Consider the following 27,903-nt stretch of genomic DNA (forward strand, 5'->3'; position numbering starts at 1 on the left):
AGGCGTGAACCACCGTGCCTGGCCCCAAACTTGTTTTCATTATTTGTCTGCAGTCTCTGAGAAAAGGATTGAAGTAAGGCAGTTTTCCATGAAAGTTGTGTAAGTTGGTTGCCAGTCAATATTTCTAACATGTATAGTTTTTGAAAGTAATTACATTTGTGAATTTCATGGGACCAAAAGTTCTGTCTTGTTTGTTAACATTCAAGACAAGAAACGAACTCAATATCTTTAACGGAAGCAAATAAATAAATAAATAAATAAATAAATAAATAAATAAATAAATCAATCTCTGTTCCCTTAGAAAAGAAAAGAAAAGTGACTCTACCATTTTGCATTCCCTTTTATTATATAAAGTTTCGAGTATTTTTTGAGTCCAGGTCTCACAGTTGACCCTACTTGAAGCAGAAGAATCGCTCAGTTGAGCCCATCAATAAAAAAGAGAATAAAATGGTCATTGTTCTAAGCCTCTAAATGTTGGGGTCATTTGTACGTAACAGTTGATAATCAGAACAGGGTGTGAGATTGGAGGTTGGAGTATGGTCAGCCAGTCGGCCTCATGCAGGTTGTTAAGGGCTTTGGCCAACCTGCATTATTTCTTTGGTGCTTGTGCTTTGGGGAGTATTAGGGTTCTTCAATTTGGGTCACATCAGTCCAAAAGCAGTGGGCTTTTCTAGTGATCAGAGTAATTGCTGCATGTCCCAAAAGAACATGAACCCTGACTCAGAAAAGAAACGCAGGAAACCTTCAACAACAAGGATCTTCACATTGGGCAAAGGTTACATTTTTTTGGCTCGCACTTTTCAAGTCTCCTAATAATACTGATATCACTTGTTTTGGGGTGTGTGTTGTTACCGTGATGGGGCAGGGAAAGGAAAGTGAGGGTGGGGAGGTGAAGTTATCTATCTGGGGCTTGTTGAACGTATCACAACTGGAGTGGGGACTGAGATTGTAGAATCTTGTTAACATTTACACCTTGGAGCAGGGTTTGGGATAATCTATTATCTACCCTCAACCATGAGGTTGATAGAATCTCCCCAGAGCTGGCAAGTGAGACATCTATCTTGATTCTACCCACACCTCCAGAAGTCAAGGAAGGGGCCAGGACTCCTGAATCAGGTTAGAAGCGGGTAACACAGGCAGAACAGTACAGAAAACAAGGACCAGGGACTTGAGATGACTTGGCCAGGGTCAAAGCCCAGAATGAAAGCCCGGTTACTAATTTCAAAGCCAGAATCCTTTCTGTTGTTTCTTTCCATATTCCTTCAAATGCCCTTGTTTCCCATATCCTGCTTTCAAGGGACCATTATGGTACTCGTCATTCACATTTTAATTAAATAAATGTTTTGCAGGAGGATGTAAATTTTTTTTTAAAGATTGTTTTTGAATAGGACGCACAGGCCAAAATGCAATCCAGATAAAATAACTTTGCTCTAATATATCTACATAATTATTTAATTCCATAATAAAAATCATTTGTGTTACTTGTTTGGCTAAAACATGTCTTCTCTCTTCAACTTCCATATACGTAGCCAGCAATTCACAGAGCAAGATGTTGCCATGGGGCAAAGGTCCAGGTGAAATTGGTTTTAGCTTCCACATTCCTTAGACAGGTCTGGATTTGCCTGAGACTTTGAGGCCAACTCAGACATTCCCAGGTGAGTTGCTCCAGGTTGAAGGGAATGTGAGCTCCCTTTAAGTATACCAAATCTTGTATTCCAGGGCTTCTCCCAGTAAATGCAATCCTCCCAGGTCCTGATCTAATTTATCCCAGAGAAAGAAAAAATGCAATCCTCCCAGGTCCTGATCTAATTTATCCCAGAGAAAGAAAATATGTCAGCTATCCACAGCTAAAGAGGTCTGAAATTAGGGACTAATCCATCTCAGGGTTTTGTGCTTGGGGTAAGCCCTGGTGCCATGAGCCCTCTGTGCTGCCTGCTGGCTCAGTCTCTAGGCCTGACCCTTCAGCCCCCTGCCAATCTCTCCTGGTCTTTGCCTGATCTGATTCCCACCCAGGACTCTTACACACCAGGCCCCTGCCTCCAGTGAGCTCTTGCCCCTTCTTAAGGAGCTAGAATGACATCAGTCCGCCATCCCACAGATGGCTGTGGAAATCTCACTGGGGAGGGGCACTCATCTCTCAAACCACATCCCACTGTGCACCTGACTTTGCATGTTACCTGTTGCCTGCATCTCAGGTATGCCCTGCCTGCTGGACCGGGCCTTCGGGGTTATTGGTATCAGCCTGAAATAAATTCTCACTCTCTGTACCCTTTAGACTCTGAATGCTGAACCAAATATCCTCCTCCATAAGGGCCAATCTCAATAGCAGGGTTGAGGCCATCTCAACATCGTCCATCTTGGTTTTACAATCATTTCCATCCTCAATGGTCTGCACGGCTGGAGTCCAGTTGGCTTTGCAGCTGAGGACATCTGAGTTAGAATGTCCCCAGCTTGAAGTCACTCTAGGATAGAACCAGAATTTTGAATCATTTCAATGCCTCTTCCTGCCTCCTGGAAAAAAATGTAAAAGCTCATGATGCCTGTACTAATGCCTAAAAAATTAGCTGGTGTCTTGGGTATGACCTAGAGTCACTAGCACCTGTTCCACCTGCCCAGTTTGCTCTGACCCAGAGTGACTCTGCCTTCAGACCTCATCCCTGGGTCTTCTCCTGGAACCAGACTCTTGCAGGCCATTTGCTAGACCATCCATTACCCTGGCATTCACTGCTTTGCTGGAATACACTCAGAAGTGGTTTAGCTCCTCCAGAACCACCACCTTCTCACTGCCCTGTCCAGTGCCTCTGCTCTCCCAGAATTCAAGCCAACAGACAATGGGATCATCTAACCAGGTGTTTCCTGTAACATGACTCATATGAAGTTGCCTCTCTGCAAACCTAGCAGGTAAAACAACCAGCAAGCACCTTGCTTCAAAAACCCTGTGAACGTTCCCTCCTGGAGGGGTCAGAAAACCTCATGGCTACAGGTCATGATATAAGAAATCTTAATTTCAGATTCAGAAGCTTTCCTTCCACTCTTTGATTGAGAAATTGCTCAGACTCTAAAACTGATCTACTTAAAACCTATTGTTTGGTGGGCTGCCTCAAGATGCACATGTAGAACTGATTCATGCAGGCTTATACAGGCCACGCCAAGAACAAGACAGTAAGGGCATGGCATCCAAGAATAATGCGCTTGAATTTCACCATGCAGGGAAATAGTTCATTCTCAATCAACAGAAACAGAAACCTTTCATCCTGTCACTGGCAGCTCTGAAACTTAGGTCTTCTGTGTCCATGGGGTCATAGGTCTTAAATTATATGCTATGGATGGAAATAATCAGGTAGTGGCCTTTCCTTTCCATTTTCTTTCATATATGAATTTTTAATGTAAATATAAGGAAATAGTGCTTTTTTCTTTTTTTTTTTTTTTTGAGACAGAGTCTTGCTCTGTCACCCAGGCTGGAGTGCAGTGGCACGATATTAGCTCACTGCAACCTCTGCCTCCTGGTTCAAGTGATTCTCCTGCCTCACCCTCCCTAGTGGCTGGGATTACAGGCACACACCACCACGCCCGGCTAATTTTTGTATTTTAGTAGACATGGGGTTTTGCCATGTTGGCCAGACTGGTCTCGAACTCCTGACCTCAGGTGATCCACACGCCTTAGCCTCCCAAAGTGTTGGGATTACAGGCATGGGTCACCGTGCTCAGCCATATTTCTTATTAATGGTAAAATAAATTATAAAGTCAGCCTATTTTAAGTGGATCCACAGTCTTCATAGGGTTCTAGAAAACTCTTCCTTAATGAATTCATTCAATGCTTGTCTATTAATCAGCTACTATTGATCACCTACAGTCAGGCACTCTTGTAGACATGGAGATTAAGAAAACTTATAAAGATTTCTGCCCTCACTGTTGACTTATGCCATTAGGCAAATAAGTTTATTTCAATATTGTTAAATTGCTTTGCTTTCTGTTATTATTCACTCACATGATCAGAGCCGGCACCCATGTACAAAGCCCTTTGCTGGGAAACTCACAAACCCACTATTCCTGTAAAGTAGAAAGTTGCTTTTCTTTGTGTTACAGTGCCCTTTGAGGAATAGCTGAGGCTGGGCTCTAGCGCTTGCATATGTGCTGGTCCCTATATTGACTTTAAGCATATTCCCATAGATAAAAGGAAACAACTTCTTGTATCAGGAAATTAATGACATGAGGCTTTTTTATCTGTTCCTAATTGATCACCTTATGTAAAGAATCTCAGGCTGGGTGTAGTGGGTCATGCCTGTAATCCCAGCACTTTGGGAGGCAGACGTGGGAGGATCGCTTGAGCCTAGGAGTTTGAAATCAGTCTAAGCAGCATAGGGAGACCCTGTCTCCACAAAAAATTTAAAAATTAGCCAGGTGTGGGATGGCATGTGCCCGTAAGTCCCAGCTACTCAGGAGGCTGAGATGGAAGGATGGCTTGAGCCTGGGAGGTGAAGGCTGCAGGGAGCCATAATCACACCACTGCACTCCAGCCTGGGTGACAGTGAGACCCTGTCTCAAGATAATCCAAAAAAGAATCTTATATTTTATGGTGTCACAGACCCCTTTGAGAATCTGATGAAAGCTATGAATCCTCTTTTCAGAAAAAAAAAAAAAAGCAGCGAATGTAAGTACACTAAAATTTACACATGAATTTAAAAAAATCGTAGACCCCTGAAACTAACTTGTTTATTTTCATGGATCTCAGGTCCAAGGAGCCCTGGTCTGGAAGCTCTTACTTTTCTCAAGTTTTTACTCTGAATGCCACATATGTGACAATTCTGTGAAATGAAGTTTTCCTCTTTAATTTTAGCCACTTGGATTGAGATATTGCATGAAAACCTTGGGGACACCTGTTTTCGTACTAGCATCATGATACAAGCTCTTCCTCTTGAGCAAGGTCATTGGAGTGAACATCAGTCCCTGTGCTGGGCTGCAGACATGAAATGATGTGTGGGAAACCCCAGCTCATGCCTGGTTTCCTCTCTTCAAGCCAGATACCCTGGACTGGCTTTCATTTCTTCTTTCCAGTTTGTGAGAATAAAACCAAAATTCCCTTGTACATTCACTTTACATGTTTGAATATGCACTTTTGTATAAGCTTGTGTTCCTCTTTTTGCCTTTTGCAAAATCTGCTGACTACCACATCTTGGCCATTCAGAGAAGAACAGGTGGATTTTCACCCGTGTGGGCTGCCTCCATTTCCCCTGCTGAGGAGCAGTGATTCTAGACAGTAAAGTGGTGACATTAGTTATGAAATTCTTTGTTTATGGAATTCACTTGTTAATGTGGTAGCCTGTATAATCACCCTCCAGAGATGTTTATGTCCTAATCCTGGAATCTGTGAATATAGTACTTTACGTAACAAAAGAGATAGTGCAGCTGTTTAGAATGGTACAGATATTGAAATAGGGAGATTATCCTGGACTCTCTGGATAGGCCCTATATAATCATAAGGATCTATATAATCATAAGGCAGAAAGCTCAAAGTAAGAGTAGGAGACCTGATCATGAAAACAGGTGTTGGAGCAATGAGAGGAAGTGAGTATGTGCTGGGAATGAAGGCAGCCTCTGAAAGCTGGAAAGGCAAGGAGACGGATTGTCTCCCAGAGCCTCCAAAAGGAGTACAGCTCTGCCCACGCTTTGATTTTAGCCTGCAGATCCCATTTTGTGTTTCTAACCTCCAGAACTACAAGATAATAAGTTTGTGTTTCTTGAAGATACTAAGTTTGTTGTAATTTGTTACAGCAGCAGTTGGAAACTGATATAGTTCTTAACCATTCCATTCAAAAAGAACAAAGGGTTAAAGTAGAAGCAAGATCAAATTTCCTGGTCTACTTTTGCTCTGTCCTCTGCAATATCTGCAAGGGAGGACAGGCTGGAGTTCATTTAGGTGTAAGTGGTTGTTTCTCTTCACTGACTGGCTCTAGATTGTTATGCTTTCGTAGTTCTTGTGCGTGCTTTTTATATTCTTCCTGTCTCCTCCCTCACTGTCTTCTTGTAGATAACATGCATGCCTCCCTGCTCCCATTTGCTATCTTTAATCTGCTAAAGGCTAAAAACCAAAGAAATTATAATTGACTTTTAAAAAAAGAGAAAATAGGTTTTGAATGAAAGCTCAAGGGACTCTCCTATTAGGGAACCTCTCGGGGTTTTACTGTGGCATCTATTTTGACCCTCAAGACGCTTTATTTCTTTCACCTACATTTCCTTTCTCGTCTGTGTTCAGCATTGTTGGGCATTCTGGGTAAGCATTCCCCACATAAATGGGATTGTCACCATGTTAATAGATCTAAATCTTACAAGTTTTTTTGCATCAATCAATAATTCAATAATGATAAAGTGCCATGTCATACGTAGGTGGAGAGAGAGGTAATTAGAAGATTGCTTACCAGTTGTATTGCTGTGTGCATCTTGATGCATTCTGAACCTCCATTTCTCCAATTGTAAATTGGGCTTTATAACATCTGCCCTTTCCTCTGCCTCACTTGATCCTTACAATGGCCAGATGAGATATTACACAAAAGTGCTTTGATTGTTAGCTGCAAAGCATAATAGAATAACACTTTTTACAAAAAAAAAAAAAAAAAAAATCACAGTGAACTTTTTATTTATCTCTACTGTCCTTTGGATATACCAAGAAGTCTCTGGGTTTTTTGGTGGAAATTCCCTCACTCATTCTTTCCTCATCCAATTGTTCAGTTAACACTAGGAGAGCATGTTCCATATGGCAACTAGGGCTGGATGACAGTAACAGACACCCAGAAGACGGTGTGCTGTGATGAGCAAAACTTGGGAATTATACATACGGAGATCTGAATCCTGCCTTCACACACTTGCAGTGTAACCTGTCTGGTCTTAGTTTCCTTATCTACAAAATGATGCTAATGATACCTGCTAGGTTGGCCAGCTATAAAATATAACATATAAAATATATAATATGATATAAAATATAATATTCAGTAACTATAAAATATATAAAGCTTCAGAGACATACTAGGCATTCAATATATGCTTAATAGGTATAATATTTGGGGGCTGTTAAATCAATATATTTTCACTTTTGGTGGTCCCTACACCTTTTTTTTTTTTTTTTTTTGAGATGGAGTTTCGCTCTTGTTGCCCAGGCTGGAGTGCAATGGCACAATCTCGGCTCACTGCAACCTCCATCTCCTGGGTTCAAGCAATTCTCCTGCCTCAGCCTCCTGAGTAGCTGGGACCACACGCGCGCGCCACTATGCCCAGCTAATTTTTGTATTTTTAGTAGAGACAGAGTTTCATCATATTGGTCAGGCTGGTCTCTAACTCCTGAACTCAGGTGATCTGCCCACCTTGGTCTCCCAAAGTGCTGGGATTACAGGCGTGAGCCACCGTGCCTGGCCAGTCCCTACTCTTAATTGTTCTGCAACTTTCATGTTGATTGAAACTGGGGGATTCAGCACATAACTCCTTCCATAGAGGCTTTGTCTTGGGCTCCTAGGTCTGAAGATGCACTGGCCTAGGTAAGGGGAAGGGAATGACCTAAGAGGGTTTCAAGTCAAATAAAATGGGAGAGGGAAGCATGTCCCTTTTGAGGCAGCAAAGTGGAGGGAGAGAAGAGGATCAGAGACAGGTGAACACATAGTCAGAGATATATGACGCCACCTTTCAGCCCCAAACCAAGGCTCCCAGGTGTTAGAAATATTGAGAGGGTAGCCAGGAGCAGAGGGATTTCCTGTTTGGGATCCTAAGAGTGGTGCCTGCAGCAGAGTGAAAAGTGTGGTGTTTGGGACCCAGGGTGGGGTGCCCTGGGCGACAGAGCGAGACTCCATCTCAAAAAAAAAAAAAAAAAAAAATTGTGGAGTTTGGGACCCTGGGAGCGGTGTCTACAGCAGAGTAGACAGTGTGGTACAGCAGATGTGGCAGGGAGCCTGGGTTAGCATTCCCAAGACGTATACACAGTCTGTAGAAGAAGCAGAAGTTATTGAGGATGTGGCTGATGAGGTTTGCTATTCCAGAGGGAAAGAGATCCCGTACCTATGGGGAAGGGCTGAGCACTCAGGTCGGGGTGGCAGCAAGGACCTGGTTGGGGCCAAAACTGGGGGGAGGGCTACACGGCTGAGATGGAGCCCAGAGATCAACTGCAAATGCGCCAGCTACAGATTTCAGCTCCAGAGGTCAGCATGGTGTAGGGGCCATCCACGTATAGTCCTTTCCAGGACACCAAAGGACTATAGGAATCAAATAAGTAGAGTTAGAGTCCATTCCTCCTCACTTCCCTGAACTCCCCGATTTCCCCACACCCAGAGGTCATCTTGAAAATGAAGGGGTAGGGAGATCTGGAAGATCAAGCGTTGATGCACAAGCAGCCTGGCCACCCCCAAAAGAAGACTCCAACCCACAGAAACAGAGATATTACTAACTGGCGAGTTTGAAGTGTAACTGCCCTGCACATTATACACAGGAAGAACAGAAAATTCCTAATAAAGAAGCAACCTCCTATGAACCTGAGCAAGCAAGCTGGCAGCATGTGTACCCCAGTACACGTGGCAACATGATAAGGATGGAGGGGCCTGGAGTGGTTGTGACCCAGTCCTTGCCTGCCAGTGGGATCTCTTAGGCTTGTGAGTGACCTCAGGCCGAAGGGCTAAGGGCCATGGCAGAAGCCTGACAGGAGAGGCAGGGAGCACAGAGCCAAGATAGGCTAGCTTAGTTTAGGGAGTAGGGATGGCTTCCCAAGGGGGTTGGTGCAGTTACTGGGGCCAGGGAACACGCTCACCTTTTATAGGGAGTGAGGCTCTCCTGGGTCATGAAACTGAGCTACAGAAGCCTGATGCCTTTCTCAGGCTCTTCTGGTTGTAAGTTACAGAAAGCCATGGGAGCCCACTTGAGCAAATGCAGTGGAGGGGCACTGCAGAGGCTCATGGATTCCAAGAACAGAGACTGCAGGACCTAGGGAAGGCACAGGACTGGACCGGGGGACACAGTAAAGAGCCCAGGAAGGGTGTCCTTTCTATTTGCCTCTGAGCCTCTACTTCATCTTCTCTTTAGCTTTGGACTGTCTTGCCTCATTTTTGGTTGGAAAGGCCACCAACAGCTCCTGAGCTTACGCGTTGCAGGGCCAAGTTTCTCTCTGACTCAGTTGAAATTTGCCATGAAGGGACTGGTTTGCCTCCTGTACACCCATCAATTCCACCAGAAGCAAGGGAGAACAAGGGAACAAAACTGCTTTCAAAACAGCAACATGGATGGGAGAGAAGCCGGAAAGTATGAATAAGGGGTTTAGGCTCTACCCTAGGCTGCCAGAAAGGATCAGTCACTCTCCCCAGTAAATTAAGCGAAGTCCAGAAGGAAGGGAGAATGATTTGGGGAAGCAGTAGGGGTGGACAGAAGAGGTACCTACCTCCCCTCGGACTTGGAAAAACAGAGTCAGCACTCTCCTGGCCATGAGTCAGAAAGTGGAGCTGTAGGGGGTGGCTGTAGAACCCAGGCTACATATTTTTTTCACTCTTTCATTATGTCACCTTAAAGAAATTAAGTAAAACTGCCAGTAAGGAAAAAAGAAAGCTAATGGCGGGGATATTGCTCAAAGGCAGAAAATTAGTTAAACATTACACTGGGATTTCACAACAGGTTGGTGTACTGATTTTCTCACAGTTCCTTAATGAGTCTAGGGAAAAACAGACATAATTTTAATGTGTTCTTGATTGCTTTATTCTCAGGCCAGCCTGAGAATTTTCTCATGATGTTAATTATTCATTTTTGTAAGAAGCCTGCATAAATAAAAGTATGAGTACCGGGTATCCAGTGTGGCATTTCAGGAATTTGGAGGAAGAGGATGGAGAAGGTGAGAGCTGGGGGGATATTAAGAGGTGGCTAGAAAGAGAGGCTTTGATCATTTCCAGAGTCATGGAGTTGCAGACAACTAGGTTTAGACATTGCATGTAATTTAATGTTCTTCAATGTCCTGTAGCCTAAGACCAACTGGAACACACCTGTAGTCAACAAAGTCAGGCTGATTAATGGGAAACTGCACGCTGTGGGGAAGTTTGAGGCATCTCAAAAGGGAGGATTAAGGAAAGGGCACCCAATAAAGCTTTGGGGGCTGGAGTTAGTCACAAGATGGTGTTGACAAGATTTCATCAGATTCTGTAAACTGGAGAGTTTCTGGAAAGGTGAGTGGTCTTATCTTTGGGATTCACAAGTCTGTGTGGAGTTACTGACAGGTCAATTTCTCTATGGTCTTCTCTGGGAACAAATGGGCCAGAAAGAGCTGGTGTTTCAAGGTTTGAACTTAGATTGTCTGTGATGCCCATCCTGGTGTGGTCGGGAGAAATTGGCCTGCTTTGTAACTGAGGCTTATGTTTTGAAAATTGTGGTTTCTGTTTTAATTCTCAGTCCCTGTCATCCCTCCGCCAACATGAACTCCACTCTGCCAGTCTACCTTTTTCATTTACTCACTATTGTTCCAGTCCATCGTTATAGTTATTCTACTGACATGTTACATGTAACATAAAGAGCCCTACAGCTGCATAACCTCCTGAGAGAGGACTTCTTTAGTTTGCAATGTAGAATTGGAGATGGTGCTCATTCACAGAAATCTAACACTTAGTAAGTCATCTTGTTTGATCACTCCATCCTCACAGGTCTGTGCCTTAACTGTGTGTGTCAAATATTATATATCTTAGATTTAAGAAACAATTTGGCTCAACAAATGACAGTATCAGGGAGCTATTAGGAGTTCTAAGAACTATCGTCCTCCTGCAATAGGTCCAGACAAGACTTTAGCATGGCAGGCTGCCTCCTGGGGCTGGGTAGTCAAGAAGGGCTGACAGTGGGTGAGCTAGTCAAGAAGCGCAGCAGAATGATGGTAAAATGCCACCTCATACTTACTAGGATGGCCACTATTAAAAAAGAACACACACACAGAAAATAACAGATGTGGGCAAGCATGTGGAGAGATTGGAACCCTTGAGCACTGTTGGTGGGAATGTAAAATGGTGCAGCTATTACGGAAAACAATATGGTGGAACTTCTAAAAATTAAAACAGAATCACCATGTGATCCAGTAATTCCGCTCTGGGGTATACCAGAATTGAAAGAATTGAAAGCAAGATCTTGAAGAGATATTTATATACTGATGTTCATAGCAGCATTATTTACCTTAGCCAAAAGGTACAAACAAATCAAGTGTTCATTGATGCATGAATGAAAAAGCAAAATGTGGCATATCCATACAATGGAATATAATTCAGCTATAAGAAGGAACAAAATGCTGACATCTGTTATAACATGGCTGGACCTTGACGACATTATGCCAAGTGAAAGCAGCCAGACATAAAAGGCTACATCATGTATGATTCCACTAACATGAAGTACTTAGAGCATTCAAATTCATAAAGACACAAAGTAGAATGGTGGTTTCCAGGGGCTTGGGGGGAATGGGGGAACAGAGAGTTATTGCTTAATGGTTATATGGAGTTTGGGAAGATAAAAATGTTTTAGAGATATGTTGGTTATGGTTGCACAACAATGTGAGTGTACTTAATGCCACTAAACTCTACACTTAAAATGGCTAAAATGTTACATTTTCTGTTATGTATATTTCATCATAATTAGAAAAATATTTTTAAAGTTAAAAAATAAAAAGGTCTAGCAGGGGAAGAACCCACAGGTAGCCCAAACCCAAGTCCTTGGAGGAGGCTAGACACTGTGACTAAGGAAGTCACATTCATACACTAGATAAGGGTCAGGGAATGGGGTCCAACACTGAGGTCAGGAGCTGGTTGGTGTTAGAACAGATGATTCAAGGGATTAGCTAAAGGATTCCCTTTGTTGCTTGACTTTAGTATATTGCAGGGGTGAGTCAGACTCAAAGATGCAAAATCAGAGCAGATAAGAGTTTTCCTTCTTCTTTTTCTCCCTCTATTCAAGAATATTCAGTGGAGATTTTAAATAGCCTAGAATTCTCCAGTAAAGTGGTTTGGGGAATAGAATTATAGACTCCATCCTCTAAGCCCATTGAATTCTTCCCCATCATAAGCAGAGCCAGATGCAAGTGAGCACATAACTTCTCGTGTTAGTGAGAAGCTATTGATAACAGCTGGGACATATGGCAAAACCAACATTTGTCTCTCTAATGCTAGTGTTGGGAGCTGTCAAAGCTAGAAGGACCAGCTGTGGTATATAGACATCAGAAGGGTGTGGTTAAGGTAGGGAGCCCCTATAGCAAGTAAAAGTTATAAATCTAGGCAGGCAGTCAGAGTCAGGGGTGTTCCCAGGAGAGCTATTAGATCTCCAGCAAGGAGCCACAGATCATGGGTCTAAAGAAGAGCCCGAGGGAGTGGAGTTTTAAAGAAGCCTGACTTTAGGTGCTGGTGTGTTTCATGCACTGTATCTTTTCTCTCCTGTACCTTTTCTTGGTTCTTTGAAGCCTTTCTGGGTTTAAGGGAATGTCTCCAGTTTGGGGAAATGCCGGGCCCACTTTCTGCACTCATGCTTGGGAGAGGAGAAAGAGAAGCAACCCAATAAAGAGAGAATGACCTAAGAGATATCTCAAAAGACCAGAGACCAAAAGAGGAGATTCCCCAAAAAATATTCTGGGAAAGCAGAAATAGTCAACGCTTTGCCTTCCATGGGAAGTTCCACCCTCTGAACGTGTTGGTCACTGGTTTGCCGTCTTCTCAGGGGTGACATAAGGTATTCAGAAACTCTTGAGGTCCCCTGGAGGGCAGAATGAACCATCAACAACAGGCAGTCAGAGCCCAGCCTTGTGGTCTGGAATTAAGCATCTAGAAGGATAGGGATGACAGGGGGAGGGCAGGAACCAATAGGACCTCACTTCTGGAGTACCTACAAAAACATGGAGAGATGGGAAGCAAACCAAGGACTGGGACGCAAGGGAAGACAAGCCAGAAAGCCACCTGCCAGAACTAATTTATCACATTAATATGGATTAGCCAAGAAGCTGACAATGCTGTGTCCTTTTGGAGTAATTAAAGAAATTCCTGGCCGGGCGCAGTGGCTCAAGCCTGTAATCCCAGCACTTTGGGAGGCCGAGACGGGCGGATCACGAGGTCAGGAGATTGAGATTATCCTGGCTAACCCGGTGAAACCCCGTCTCTACTAAAAAATACAAAAAACTAGCCGGGCGAGATGGCAGGCGCCTGTAGTCCCAGCTACTCGGGAGGCTGAGGCAGGAGAATGGAGCAAACCCGGGAGGTGGAGCTTGCAGTGAGCCGAGATCCGGCCACTGCACTCTAGCCTGGGCAACAGAGTGAGACTCCGTCTCAAAAAAAAAAAAAAAAAGAAAAAGAAAGAAATTCCTGATTGACTCTAACTCAGGAGCATCTGAAAATGACCTGGTAAGGACATTATTAACAACTAAAAAATACCTACTGTAGATTGAATGCCATGCATGGGCTAGGCAGTTTTCATTTACTCTCCCATTTACTCTGGACAGTAAGGAAGGTGTGACTAGTCCCATCTTACAGATGAGGAAAGTGAGGCTCAGAGAAACAAAATTGCTCATTAGCAAGCAGTGGAAGCAGAGTGTAAGGGAATTGCATCATGATTGTACATGCTTTCCCTTATGCTTGTGAATGTTTATGACCTGAACTTTATTGACTCGAGTTAGGTTTCTTCTCTTCATCAACACCAGCTATTCATGGGAAAAGTTAAAATCCTACATTGCACACGTGCCTTGGGAGCCAAATAAATGTGTCCATGTTCTTATTGACAGCTGCCTTTCCCTCCTCTTCTCTGTGAGACTGTGGAGGTGTTTATGAATGCTAGATCTCATGCTCTGCACTGTCAGGTTGACTCTGGATGTCTTTTAATTCTCCTCTCTGGAAGGAAAAAAAGATTTTTTCCTAATGGAGCAACCACTTATCACTTGGAGTCTTTGAGAAGCAAAATGGTGGTCTTCAGATGGATCTACAAATTCCATTCACCCTTGAAAGGACCTATAAAATAGCTGTCACAAGAGATTAGTCACAAATGCATTTTTCTCTGACAAAATGAGTGGGAACAATCTTCTGTTAGAATGACATCATAAAAAATTGAGTTGAAAAGTCTGATTCTTGTGTCTTAATACTGGGTGTGAGAGGCATACACATTCCTAAATTTATTGAGACAATATTTGATAGAGGTTTACAATAATATTCAAGTAGTGACCTCCATGGGCAGGGAAAGGGGCCTGGAAGTCCCCTCTCTGGAAGTAGTCATGAGTGGGTTGGGCAATCACTGGATGGAGACTGGGAGAGGTGAGCTGGACCTGGAATCAACACCTACCTGCACACAACAATCACCTCTGATAATTTACAAACTGAGACACTCAGAGTGAAGCTCAAGAATCTCTATTTTTTAACAAGCACCTCAAGTTATATTCATGTTGCTATGCAAGCTCCAGTTCTCTGAGAATCGTTGCCCTAGATCACTGTACTCCAAACTTCCCTGAAAATAAGCATCATCGGGCAGCGCTTGTTAAACGTTCGCTACACCAGGTCTCTCTCATGGACTTGGTGATGACTCGTGCAGGGTCCATGAATCAGTGGAGTTTGGGAATAACTGAACTAAAAGATTAACAGAATCCTTTATATCACTAAGATTTTGTAGCTTAGATGAAAGTTTCCATTTAATTTTAGTTCTGCTCACATACAGTGAGAATAAAGACAGATAACTTTGAAACAACATGGGTGCTGTACTCTGTTTTCCGTTGCTATAGCAGAATACCTCAGACTGGATAACGTATAAAGAAAAGAGATCTATTTGTCTCACTGTTCTGGAGGCTAGGAAGTCCAAAAGCACAGTGCCGGCAACCAGCGAGGATCTCTGTGCGTTATCCCATGGTGGAAGGGTGAAAGGGCAAGCAAGCACATGATACAGAGAAGAAAAAGGGGCCGAACTCCTGATAACTCACCCACTTCTACAATAATGACATTAGGCATTAATCCATTCACAAGGGAGGAGCCTCATAACCTAATCACCTCTTTTTTTTTGAGACACTCTTGCTGTCGCCCAGGCTGGAGTGCAGTGGCGAGATGACAGCTCACTGCAACCTTCACCTCCCAGATTCAAGTGATTCTCCTGCCTCAGCCTCCTTAGTAGCTGGGATTACACACACGCACCACCATACCTGGCTAATTTTTGTATTTTTAGTAGACACGGGGTTTCATCATATTGGCCAGGCTGGTCTCTAACTCCTGACCTCAGTTGATCTGCCCGCCTTGGTCTCCCAAAGTGCTGGGATTACAGGCGTGAGCCACCACACCTGGCCCCTAATCACCTCTTAAAGGTCCCACCTCTTAATTCTGTCAGAACGGCAATGAAATTTCAACTTGAGTTTTGGAGGGAACATTCAAACCATAACAATGAGGGGGATTCTATGAAGCGGGGTAATAATGCTATGCTTCTCCTTTACATGTCCTCAACTCATTTATTTTTCTCTGTAGCACTTCACAAAATCAAAATTTCTACTTAGATTCTATCTTCTCAGCAGCTGCTTTCTTCTTTCTCTCTTATGTAATCTGATGCCAGCACAACTTAGGGGCAGAAAATGCATTGAGAGACATTTGAACACAGAATGTCTGGCTCACCTTGATGTGTTTTTCTTTTCTACAGGATCTTCACTTTGTCTTTTGAAACTCCAGATTCTCGGGGAAACTTAGCTTCCTTGGTATCTTGCTGATGGCTTCAAATGGTTGTACTTATTCTTGTTTTGTTTTTATATCCAGCTTTTATAGTTATTTTCAGTGGAAGGTCTGTCTGAAACCAACGACTCCATCACGGTCAGAAGTGGGAGTCTGCCTGTTTTGGTTTTTAATTGATTCAATATAGTAGCCTTAGAGATTCATTAAAAATTTAAGATTAAAAAGTAAGATCTTTAAATGTTTTTGTCTTCCTTCACATTTTTGAGATATGATTACATATAGCAAAATGCACAGATCTTAAATGTGCAGTTAGATGAGTTTTGACAGATGTGTATACTCCTATAAATGTGTTATTTTATTTTTAATTATATTTTATTTATATTACCTAACAACCTACATCAAAATAGCTTTGGTATAATCATCAAAATTCATAGATCAAGCCACATTTTCATAAATTGAAATTTGACAAGATCTACTTAAGCAACTGTGTGAATTACCATTTAAGTACAGCTCACCCCAGCACACAACCATGCCTGACTCTTAGAAAATGAATGAATATCTTCTGGATTAAACTGTTGACTTTATTTTAAAAATTAAATTGCTCAAGGCTTTGCATTGAATAATAGCTCTAAGTTTGGCAATCTTGTTTGAGTCATTTTTTAAACCAATTTTTATCATAAACATAAATAATTTTATTGTTCAAAGATAGAAAAATGTAGATAGAATTCCCCAAAATTTCCTCACCAGTAAGTTTATTCTAGATATAACCATTATTTACAGTTTGATAGGTACTCTTCCTGACATTTTATGCATATAAAAATTGTTTAAATAAAATACTGTACATAAATGTGTATAAACTGTTTTCTCTTAAAACTTATCAATAACCACTTGTCTCATGTCAGTAACTATGTTTCCACACTTCCCTTTTAAATAGCTGCAGAGTTTATTGTACAGAATTTACTTAACAAACATTTTATGTTGGAACTTTGAATTATTTCCATTAAGTTACCATTAAAATCCTCCCAGATTGAAGCGATTCTCCTGCCTCAGCCTTCCCGAATAGCTGGGACAACAGGCATCCACCACCACGCCCGGCTAATTTTTGTTATACATCTCCAAGTTGAAAAAGTTTCCCAATTCACTACTTATTTTCTTAGGATAAGTTTATATCAGTGGAACTGCTTAGTCAATGTTATGCAGATTTTCTAAAGACTTTTTTTTCATACAGCGATGTTTCTCATGAGAAATTATTTGCCAATTTGTACTTTATACCTCATAGGTGAGATCTTAATTCCTCCCTTATTTCACTAACACAAGCAGAAAATGTCATGCCCTTGTTTTGATTTGTATTTCTTTTGTTACTATTGAGGTTGAGCCTTTTTTCTTATATTTATTTCCCGCCTATGTCTTATATTTTTCTTTTTTAAATGCCTATTTATAGCTTTCATCCTTTTTGGACTGCTTATGTTTTTCTTATTGATCTGTAGTAGCTTGTTATATGCTAACTGTTGGAATTTCATGTGTGCTACAGATACTGTCCCCAGCTTGTTATTTGCCTCCTGGTTATGTTTGCTGATCCAGTGCAGAACCCCAAGCATGGGGTGCAGAGTAGGAGGACGTGAGAGAGCCAAGGCTGGAGAGTTAGGCACAGGCTAGGTCACCTAAGGGCTGGCTGCTCATGCAAAGGAGCAAGGAGGTGCTACTGATGAGGGTAGGACTTTAAAATATCTAGGGGACGAAGTCTTCAGGTTTTGCTGACTGGATAAGGGATGTGGGATCCAAGAAGGTGATGCAGTAGAAGGTGATGCACGGTCAAAGCCAACTCTGGCTTTGACCGTGAGGTGCAGTAGTGTCTTAAATTATTAATAAATGGTCATCAGGTAGAAGCATGTTTTGGAAGGAAAATGATAAGCATTAGAGTTACTGTCTTTGAAGTTCCTGTAACAACCAGTATTTAACTGTCAGAGCCTCACAGCTTAGTACAGTTCCTGGCACAGTGGATTGCTTAGTAAAATTGAAATGAATTCATTGTCGGCTTCCATCAAGGAAGATGATGACCTTCTCTTTGGTACCTTTCTGATCTCTGTGCCTAGTACTGGCAGCCTCACAATTAATTTAATTTAATTAATTAATTTTTTGAGATGGAGTCTCACTCTGTCACCCAGGCCAGAGTGCAGTGGCGCGATCTCGGCTCACTACAACCTCCGTCTCCCAGATTCAAGCGATTCTCCTGCCTCAGCCTCCTTGAGTAGCTGGGACAACAGGCACCCGCCATCATGCCCGGCTAATTTTTGTATTTTTAGTAGAGACAGGGTTTCGCCACATTGGCCAGGCTGGTCTTGAACTCCTGACCTTCGGTGATCCACCCGCCTTGGCCTCCCAAAGTGCCGGTATTACAGACATGAGCCACTGCGCCCAGCCCACAATTAATTTTAATAATCTCACTTCTGCTTCCTAGGAACCGAAAGACAGTAAAGGTTACAAATGATGTACCTTTTACATCTGGCAGAGGCCAGGACAGTTCTGGGGTTCATATTTCTTCTCCTCTACTCTGAGGTTTATACGACCCCCCTAAGGTAAGTGTTTCTACAGTTCTCACGGATTTCCTGTTAGCATCCAACAAGTTGCTTTTACCGCTTTTCAATCTTCAGCATCTTCTTTGTGGCTGGGGTAAAGAAGCTCACTGGGGACTCTCATTCAGCCTCGGGTGCACTGGGCAACCTCTGGGAAAAGCACTGCTCTAATGAACAGGGGAATGAACCACTGCTGCCACCCAGGCAGGGCTGGGGAGCTGCAGGCCATCCTGTTTGGTGCTGGTATTCTAGCTCTAGGGGTAAACAAAGGCAAAGAGGTTCTCAGGTTGGGGTGGTGGGTGGATAGAGAGGGGAGTATGAAAGAGAGAGATCTAAAAAGAAAAGCTTGCCGGAAATTCAGAAAAAAAAAAAAAAAAAAAAAAACCTCTTAATTCTGTAGTTCCCAATATTCACAGCTGTTATACAGCTCACATTTGGGCTAATTCTACAAGTTATTAATCATCCACTGCTCGCTATATTGGACTTGTGGATCACATTAGAGTTCCACAAGCAATTAAAAGTCCTTCCTTGTTTGTGAAATGGCCTAACTATAAATCTCAGGAGGGTCAGCCCAGTTCTCCACTTGAGATACCTAGAAGTCATGCTGATCTCTACTCATCCATCCCACAGACAGGTCGAAGGATTTGGCAACACGCTGAACAAGCTTTGTCCTGGGTGCTCGGGAGGAGTTGGAGGTGGGGCGAGGCAGTACTATGGTCTCTTTCATAAGTAAACGTTTGCACTCTCTAATATTTTATACTGTCTCTTCTCTTTCATTCACACTTAAAATACTATGGGGAATACTTCGTGTCCTGCCATGCCAGGCATGGATGATTCTGAGATGAATAAAACATAGTCCTTGCCCTGGGCTTACAATTTAGTGTCATCGTTGCTGTACAGATGCAGGCACCAAGTCCTGCGTGGTCATGACAAAGGATGCAACTAACTCTATGTATTGGGCCATAGGAAAAGGCTTTGTAGAGAGAATGTCTTTGTGACTCAGGTTTTACCAGTACAAGGGATTTCAGCAGGAGAAAAGGCTGGAGGGAGAAGCTATGAAGCAGAGGGACCCACAGTGCATACAGAGGCATGGAAGATTTCTGAAGACAGTGGCTGCAACAGAGGTTGTCTGGCAAGAGAGGATGGAGTTGAGGCTGGAAAGCTACAGTGTAGGAAGAGGTTGTTGCCATGTGTGTATATTTTCTGAGGAAGAAAAGAGAAGCACTGCTTCTAGGGCCATAATAGGTTGTATGTAGAGAAAACTCTGGGACACCATGCAGAAGTGGGATGTGGGATAGAAAACTTAGGCTGGAGAACTGATGCTATTAACTGTAAATTCCATTTCATTATCAGCATCAAATATTTATGAAGCCTCTGGAGGGAAGGGAGTCCCACAGCCAGTGACGAGTGGAAGATACGGAGGTCAATCAAAAGGCACGGTCCTTGAGTCCCTGTGTTTGCAATTTAAGATGTGCACACTGGGATGAAACACAAGAGAATGAACAGCGAGACAGACATAACACTTTCGCTGAACAACTCTTACCTACAAAGCTTTGCTATGCTTTTGTATTTTGTTGGCATCTTAGCACGTTGGCTTTCAAATGTTTTTGACCATAACCAAAAGTAAGAAATATATCTTCACGCCATGATCCAGAACCCATACAAAAATTTCAGTGAGTACTATTGAGATACACTCTGGTATTTTATAAGCTATTACATTTTAATTTTTTTAAATTGCTGATTTCTGACCCTCTAAATTGATTCTGTGACCCACTGTTGGGTTATAACTGGTGGCTTGAAAATTCCTGCCTTCCCATGTCTGGGAGGGGGAAATGTTGGGGGAAATGGGACAGATGGGGGAGTGAAAGATTGAGTGGGCTTGCAGTGAGGGAAGGGGCCGCATGAGCCATTGCCACATCAAATTCCCATCACCAAAGAGGGCACTAAATGAACAGGGCCCAGCCTTGGCCACAGTGAGATGCTGCCTCTACCAAAAAAAAAAAAAAAAAAATAGCTGGGTATGGTGGCACACATCTGTAGTCCCAGCTACTCGGGAGGCTGAAGCAGGAGGATTCCTCAACTCCAGGCATTTGAGGCTGCAATAAGACATGATGGTGCCAATGCACTCCAACTTGGGCAATGGAGTCAGCCAAGGGTGCTTCACTAAGAAGGAGTATTTATTTTTCCCCACATTAGGAGACAATTTCCTGATATCTGGTAAAGCTCTAGAGTAGCACTGATAAAACTGTGTTGTGGCTGGATGCCATGGCTCACACCTGTAATCCCAGCACTTTGGGAGGCCGAGGTGCGCAGATCACAAGATCAGGAGTTCGAGACCAGCCTAGCCAACATGGTGAAACCCTGTCTCTACTAAAACAAAAAACAAAACAAACAAACAAACAAACAAAAACAATGTTAGCTGGGCGCAGTGGCACGCACCTGTAATCCCAGCTACTTGGGAGGCTGAGGCAGGAGAATTACTTGGAATCAGGAAGTGGAGGTTTCAGTGAGCTGAGATCATGCCATTCCACTCTAGCCTGGGCAAAAAAGAGCAAAACTCCATCAAAAAAATAAATAAGATCGTGTTACATGGCAGATTTTGAGATAATAATAAATATTTCTTTAAAATTTTGTTGAGTGGTAAAATAAGTTTGGCAGATGCCAAAATATATATCCCCAATGTGGATGGTCACAGTGCATAAAGAGCTGAAAACATTTGCAGTAATAAAATCATTTTATCCTTTAAGAAAAACAGGACTTAATTTATTTGACTATAGAGACTTTTCTATTCTTTTTTCTAATCCCATGTCTTGGAGCACAGGTTGGGAAATGCAGGTGTAGATGGCACCATTGCAGAAGATGGGCTGAGGGTGAGGCTTACTGGCAGAGGGTTAGTGTACCTGGGGTCCTCCCCGCTGTGCAGGGCTTAACCAGGCCAACTTTTTTCCAAAAGGGGCCAGATAGTAAATATTTTAGGCTTTTCTGTTGCAACTGCTCAACTCTGCCATTGTAGTGTGTAAGCAGCCACAGACAATACATAAAGGAGTGAGCAGGCTGTGTTCCAATTCAAGTTTATGTAGGGACACTGGAATTTGAATTTCATATGATTTTCCTGTGTCGAAAAATCTTATTCTTCTTTTGATTTTTTTTCAACCATATAAAAATGTAAAAACCATTCTTAGCTCCTAGGCTGTACAAAAACAGGCAGTGGGCTGGATTTGGCCCGTGGGCCATAGTTTGCCAACTGCTGGTCTAAATATTGAGATACTTGCCTCTTTGAAATGCAAAGGAGAGTGCAAGACAGGTAGAATGTCCCCTTTCCCTCCACAGCCACAAGACACTTTGGAAATAGCCCTGATCCTGGGGGAAAAACTTCACACAGGCCTTCTTTGTGCGCTAAGATTTCTGCTGTCCATTTTAAACTTGCCACTCCTTCTCATACTGGTAAGGGACCACTTGGCTTAGCCTAGAAACCCTTTGGAAACCTTCCTTGACCCCACAGCTGGCTGAGAGCTCATGTGCCCCCCTTCCATCTTATGTCTCTGGCGGCCCTTGCCCTGCACCCCATATCTGACAGCTGTTCTGGCCAGGGGCTACTCAGGGGTCTTCCTGTTCAAAAATTTCCACCAGAGCCAGAGAGAAAATCATTTGAAGTCTCAAATTTTATCTTAAGAAAAATAAATTTTAATTCTGCATTCTACTGTACAATACTTACTCTAATATAAAAAATTAATATGTTTTCCTCAGAAAAGTATTCTAGTAAAATCAATGCTCCATGAAGAGCTGTGCTCACTTGGTTCAAATATCAACCACTGGCACAATGCCACTTAGCCTATTTCTGGAAGCACAGGCCTATGTGATAAATTTGAAAATCCTGGCACTTAACGCCCAGCAAATCCAGTCCCAGCCCATCTTTCCAGACTCTCTTTCAACAATTTTTCTTCTGCCTACAGATACTAGGCCAGGTGGCCCACACTCCTGAAAGCCTCCATGATCTTTTCAGCTGATGTGATCTTTGTTGCCCATGAGATAATGACGTTTCTTTTCTTTCTTTCCTTTTTTTTTTTTGGACAAGTTCTCACTCTGTAGCCCAGGCTGGAGTGCAGTGGTAGCAGCCTCAGCCTCCTGGGCTTAGGTGATTCTCCCACCTCTGCCTCCTGCGTAGCTGGGACTACAGGTACATGCCACCACACCCAGCTAATTTTTTTTTTTTTTTTTTTTTTTTTTTTTTTTTTTTTTTTGTAGAGATGGAGTTTTGCCATGTTGCCCAGTATTCTCCATGATATTTGACTCCTGTTGTATACTCCTTGGTGTAATCACTTCTCCTCAAGTATGGACAGGACCTGGGACTTCCTTCTCTATTCCACAGAATATGGCAAAGGTGGCAGATGTCACTTCTAAGTTTAAGACACCCTCACACTGTTAAACCCATCCTAGAGGTGCTCCTGGCTGGCTCAATGAAGTAAGCAGCCACAATGGGGGGTCCATGTGGCAAAGACTGTGGGTGGCCCCTAGTTGCCAGGGTCAGCCTCTGACTGACAATGCAAAGCCCAGAACTCAGTCCCACATCTCCTTGGCAATGAACTCTGTGGATAACCTGAGTGAACTTAGAAGGGGATCTCCCCGCAGAGCCTCCAGGAAGAAATGTAGCACAGCTGACACCTCCATCCCAGCCTTGTGGGACCCGAGGCAGGAAATCCCGCTAAGAGGTGCTTGCATTCCAGACTTGTGGAAACTGTGAGACAATATATGTATGTTGTAAGCTGCTACATTTCTGGTAATTTGTTATGGTGTAGTAGAAAACTAAGGCCCTCCCTTCCCCCAGTGGACTGTGCCCTGACAGCTGTGCTCTGTGTGAAGGGCATGCTCATTAAATACTCATCCCAGGAATTCTTAATGAACTAATGAAGCTTATAACACTCCACACCATATCACACACAGTTCATGAAAACATTGGAGGCAGAACTTCAGCATGAGCGAAGTATATGTTTTTCAGTTTGTTTTTTTCCCACTTCTCCATCCTCATCCCCATGGAAATAGAAACAACAAGGTTACAGAAATAAAAATAGAAAACCAAAACAGTAGAAAAAAATGGAACACCTATTTGTTAACCCCCAGAGCTGGCCTAGTTGTTAATGATTAACCAAATCACTTAAACCTGAGCTTCCTGGCAGCCTGGTGAGGAAGGAGAAATTTTATGAATTCCATGATTCCTGACTGTGGGATTAGGAAGTCCAGAGCAGGTCTTTAGGGGGCACAATATTTCGCACTGGATCCGTTTTTTTCCTCTTTTTTTTGCTACTGCCCTTTGGGGCTTAGAACATGGTCTATAAAAGTCAGCTTTCTCTAGGCAGGTCTGCTTTATGCTGTGGTATGAGAATCTCTGGAAGTTGAAATGAATCCTAAGCCATTGGGACCAATTTGACTCTCAAACCCTTAAAAAGAGGTGGCTCATTTTTTTCTGCACTATGGCCTGGCCCCAATATTCTCTCTCTGATGGGGAAATATGGCCACCTGATGGAAGTGTAAATTACAATGCTATCCTGCAGCTTGACCTTTTCTGTAAAAGGAAAAGCAAATGGAGTGAAATACCTTAAGTCCAAGCTTTCTTTTCATTGAAGGAGAATACACAACTATGCAAAGCTTATAATTTCCATCCCACAGGAGGACCTTTCAGCTTACCCCCAGAGCCTAGCCTCCCTACAGCTCCCCTTCCTATTAATGATAAGCCTCTTCTAATCTCCCCTGCCCAGAAGGAAATAAGCAAGGAAATCTCCAAAGGACCACAAACCCCCCTGGGTTATCGGTTATGTCCCCTTCAAGCTGTAGGGGGAGGGGAATTTGGCCCAACTCGGGTACGTGTCCGCTTCTCCCTCTCTGATTTAAAGCAGATCAAGGCAGACCTGGGGAAATATTCAGATGATTCTGATAGGTACGCAGATGTCCTACAAGGTCTAGGGCAAACCTTTGATCTCACTTGGAGAGATGTCATGCTATTGTTAAATCAAACCCTAGCCTTTAATTAAAAGAACGCAGCTTTAGCTGCAGCCCAAGAGTTTGGAGATACTTGGTATCTTAGTCAAGTAAATGATAGAATGACAGCCGAAGAAAGGGACAAATTCCCTATCGGTCAGCAAGCCATCCCCAGTAGGGATCCCCACTTGGACCTTGACTCAGATCATGGGCACTGGAAATGGAAACATTTGTTGACCTTTTTTCTACAAGGACTAAGGAGAATTAGGAAAAAGCCCATGAATTATTCAATGATGTCCACCATAACTCAGGGAAAGGAAGAAAATCCTTCTGTCTTCCTCAAGTGACTATGGGAGGCCTTAAGAAAATATACTCCCCTGTCACCCGAATCACTTGAGGGTCAACTGATTCTAAAAGATAAGTTTATTACCCAATCAGCCACAGATATCAGGAGAAAGCTCCAAAAGCAAGCCCTGGGCCCTGAACAAAATCTGGAGGCATTACTAAACCTGGCAATCTCAGTGTTCTATAATAGGGACCAAGAGGAACAGGTCCAAAAGGAAAAGTGAGATCAGAGAAAGGCCACAGCCTTAGTCATGGCCCTCAGACAAACAAACCTTGGTGGTACAGAAAGGACAGAAAATGGAGCAGGCCAATCAGCTGGTAGGGCTTGTTATCAGTGTGGTTTACAAGGACACTTTAAAAAAGATTGTCCAGTGGAAACAAGCCACCCCCTCGTCTATGTCTGCTATGCTGAGGCAATCACTGGAAGATGCTCTGCCCCAGAGAACAAAGGTTCTCTGGGTCAGAAGCCCCCAATCAGATGATCCAACAACAGGATTGATGGTACCTGGGGCAAGCGCCAGCTCATGTCATCACCCTCACTGAGCCCGGGTACGTTTAATCATTGAGGGACAGGAAATTGACTTCCTTCTGGACACTGGCATGGCCTTCTCAGTATTAATCTCCTGTCCTAGATGACTGTCCTCAAGGTCCATTACCATCTGAGGAATCCTGGAACAGCCTGTAACCAGGTATTTCTCCCACCTCCTCAATTGTAATTGGGAGACTTTGCTCTTTTCACATGCCTTTCTTGTTATGCCTGAAAGTCCCACACCCTTATTTAGGAGGGATATATTAGCCAAAGCTGGAGCTGTTATCTACATGAATAGGGGGAACAAGTTACCCATCTGTTGTCCCCTACTTGAGGAGGACGTCAACCCTAAAGTCTAGGCATTGGAAGGACAATTTGGCAGGGCAAAAAATGCCCGCCCAATCCAAATCAGGCTAAAAGACCCCATCACTTTTCCTTATCAAAGGCAATATCCCTTAAGGCCTGAAGCTCATAAAGGTTTACAGGATATTGTTAAACATTTAAAAGCTCAAGGCTTAGTAAAGAAATGCAGCAGTCCCTGCAACACCCCTTTCCAGCCGCTCACTGGAGCTACTTTAGCAAGTACTCTAAGAGTACAGAAAAATGAAAACAACAAATTCACACACCTTTTTAACATACAAAATCAGTTCTGTCTACCCAGCCAAGGTATATTCTTCTTATGTAGAACACTGACCTAGATCTGCCTCCCCACTAACTGGACAGGCACCTGCACCTTAGTCGTTCCAAGTCCCAGCATTAACATTGCCCCAGGAAATCAGACCTTATTAGTACCCCTCAAAGCTCAAGTCCCTCAGTGCAGAGCCATACAAGTAATACCCCTACTTATGGGGTTAGGAATGGCTACTGCTACAGGAACTGGAATAGCCAGTTTATCTACTTCATTATCCTACTACCACACACTCTCAAAGGATTTCTCAGACAGTTTACAAGAAATAATGAAATCTATCCTTACTGTACAATCCCAAATAGACTCTTTGGCAGCAGTGACTCTCCAAAACCACCGAGACCTAGACCTCCTCACTGCTGAGAAAGGAGGACTCTGCCCCTTCTTAGGGAAAGAGTGTTGTTTTTACACTAACTAGTCAGGGATAGTACGAGAAGCCACCCAGCATTTACAGGAAAATGCTTCTGAAATCAGACAATGCCTTTCAAACTCTTATACCAACCTCTGGAGTTGGGCAATATGGCTTCTGCCCTTTCTAGGTCCCATGGCAGCCATCTTGCTGTTACTTGCCTTTGGACCCTATATTTTTAACCTGCTTGTCAAGTTTGTTTCCTCTAAAATCGAGGCATGAAGCTACAGATGGTCTTACAAATGGAACCCCAAATGAGTTCAACTAACAACTTCTACCGAGGACCCCTGGACTGACCCGCTGGCCCTTCCACTGGCCTAAAAAGTTCCCCTCTGGAGGACACAACAACTGCAAGACCCCTTCCTCCCCTCTATCTGGCAGGAAGTAGCTAGAGTGGTCATTGGCCAAATTCCCAACAGCAGTTGGGGTGTCCTGTTTAGAGGGGGGATTGAAAGGTGAAGCCAGCTGGGCTTCTGGGTCCGGTAGGGACTTGGTGAACTTTTCTGTCTAGCTAAAGGATTGTAAATGCACCAATCAGCACTCTGTGTCTAGCTAAAGGTTTGTAAATGGACCAATCAGCACTCTGTAAAATGGACCAATCAGCTCTCTGTAAAATGGACCAATCAGCAGGATGTGAGTGGGGTCCGATAAGGGAATAAAAGCAGGCTAGGGGAGCCAGCAGAGACAACCCGTTCAGGTCCCCTTCCACACTGTGGAAGCTTTGTTCTTTTGCTCTTTGCAATAAATCTTGCTGCTCCTCACTCTTTTGGTTTGCACTGCCTTTATGAGCTGTAACACTCACCATGAAGGTCTGCAGCTTCACTCCTGAAGCCATAGAGACCACAAACCCACCAGGAGGAAAGAACAACTCCGGATGTGCTGCCTTTAAGAGCTGTAACACTCACCGCGAAGGTCTGCAGCTTCACTCCTGAAGTCAGCGAGACCACGAACAACCGGGAGGAGCAAACAACTCCAGACGCGCGGCCTTTAAGAGCTGTAACACTCACCACGAAGGTCTGCAGCTTCACTCCTGAAGTCAGCGAGACCATGAACCCACCGGGAGGAATGAAAAACTCCAGACACGCCGCCTTTATGAACTGTAACACTCACCACGAAGGTCTGCAGCTTCAATCCTGAAGCCCATAGAGACCAGGAACCCACCGGGAGGAAGGAACAACTCCAGAAGCGCCGCCTTTATGAACTGTAATGCTCACCGCGAAGGTCTGCAGCTTCATTCCTTAAGTCAGCGAGACCATGAACCCACCAAAAGGAAAAAACTCTGGACACGTCCGAACATCAGAAGGAACAAACTCCGGACGCACCATCTTTAAGAACTGTAACACTCACCACGAGGGTCCGCGGCTTCATTCTTGAAATCAGCCAGACCAAGAACCCACCGATTCCGGACACAGTGGTTCCGTGGAGTGTGGAGGTTCAGCAAGACTCAAAGTGAGTATGCCACCGACAAACTGAGTTCTTTCTCAAGTTGATGTCGGTCTCAAAGAAAGAATATCCAACTGGAAAAGGCAGTCAGGTTTCATTCACTGGCCAGAGAATGAAGAATGTGAGCTCTTGCTCTAAATGCACCTTCTACCTAAACAACAAGAGGCGTGGGGTTGTGAAGGACTGGGGACAGGGAGGGAGAGGCATGTTAGCATGTGGAGGGTGGGACTCCAGACACACAAACTCAATTTATAAAAATGTCTTCATACATCACATGTACACAATATGATAGA

At 43.4% G+C, this 27,903-nt stretch overlaps 2 long non-coding RNA genes across 3 annotated transcripts in view; one reads left to right on the forward strand and one right to left on the reverse strand.

The window, feature by feature from the left end:
- Nucleotides 1-342: 342 nt before the first annotated feature.
- On the reverse strand, nucleotides 343-27,112 carry LOC111520363. The gene is made up of 6 exons (XR_002724653.1): nucleotides 27,073-27,112; nucleotides 15,600-15,768; nucleotides 9,407-9,527; nucleotides 8,041-8,234; nucleotides 6,417-6,566; nucleotides 343-2,462 (listed from the first exon to the last, which is right to left on the reverse strand). It is a non-coding gene; the product is annotated as an uncharacterized LOC111520363 (long non-coding RNA).
- Nucleotides 27,104-27,903, forward strand: part of LOC111520362 — a 105,419-nt gene continuing 104,619 nt past the window's right edge. For both annotated transcript variants that reach the window (XR_002724652.3, XR_004229086.1), the window contains exon 1: nucleotides 27,104-27,616. This is a non-coding gene — a long non-coding RNA (uncharacterized LOC111520362). The remainder of the gene's footprint in view (nucleotides 27,617-27,903) is intronic.

The sequence above is a fragment of the Piliocolobus tephrosceles genome, chromosome 8 (genome assembly GCF_002776525.5).
Source record: "Piliocolobus tephrosceles isolate RC106 chromosome 8, ASM277652v3, whole genome shotgun sequence".
Lineage (NCBI taxonomy): Eukaryota > Metazoa > Chordata > Mammalia > Primates > Cercopithecidae > Piliocolobus > Piliocolobus tephrosceles.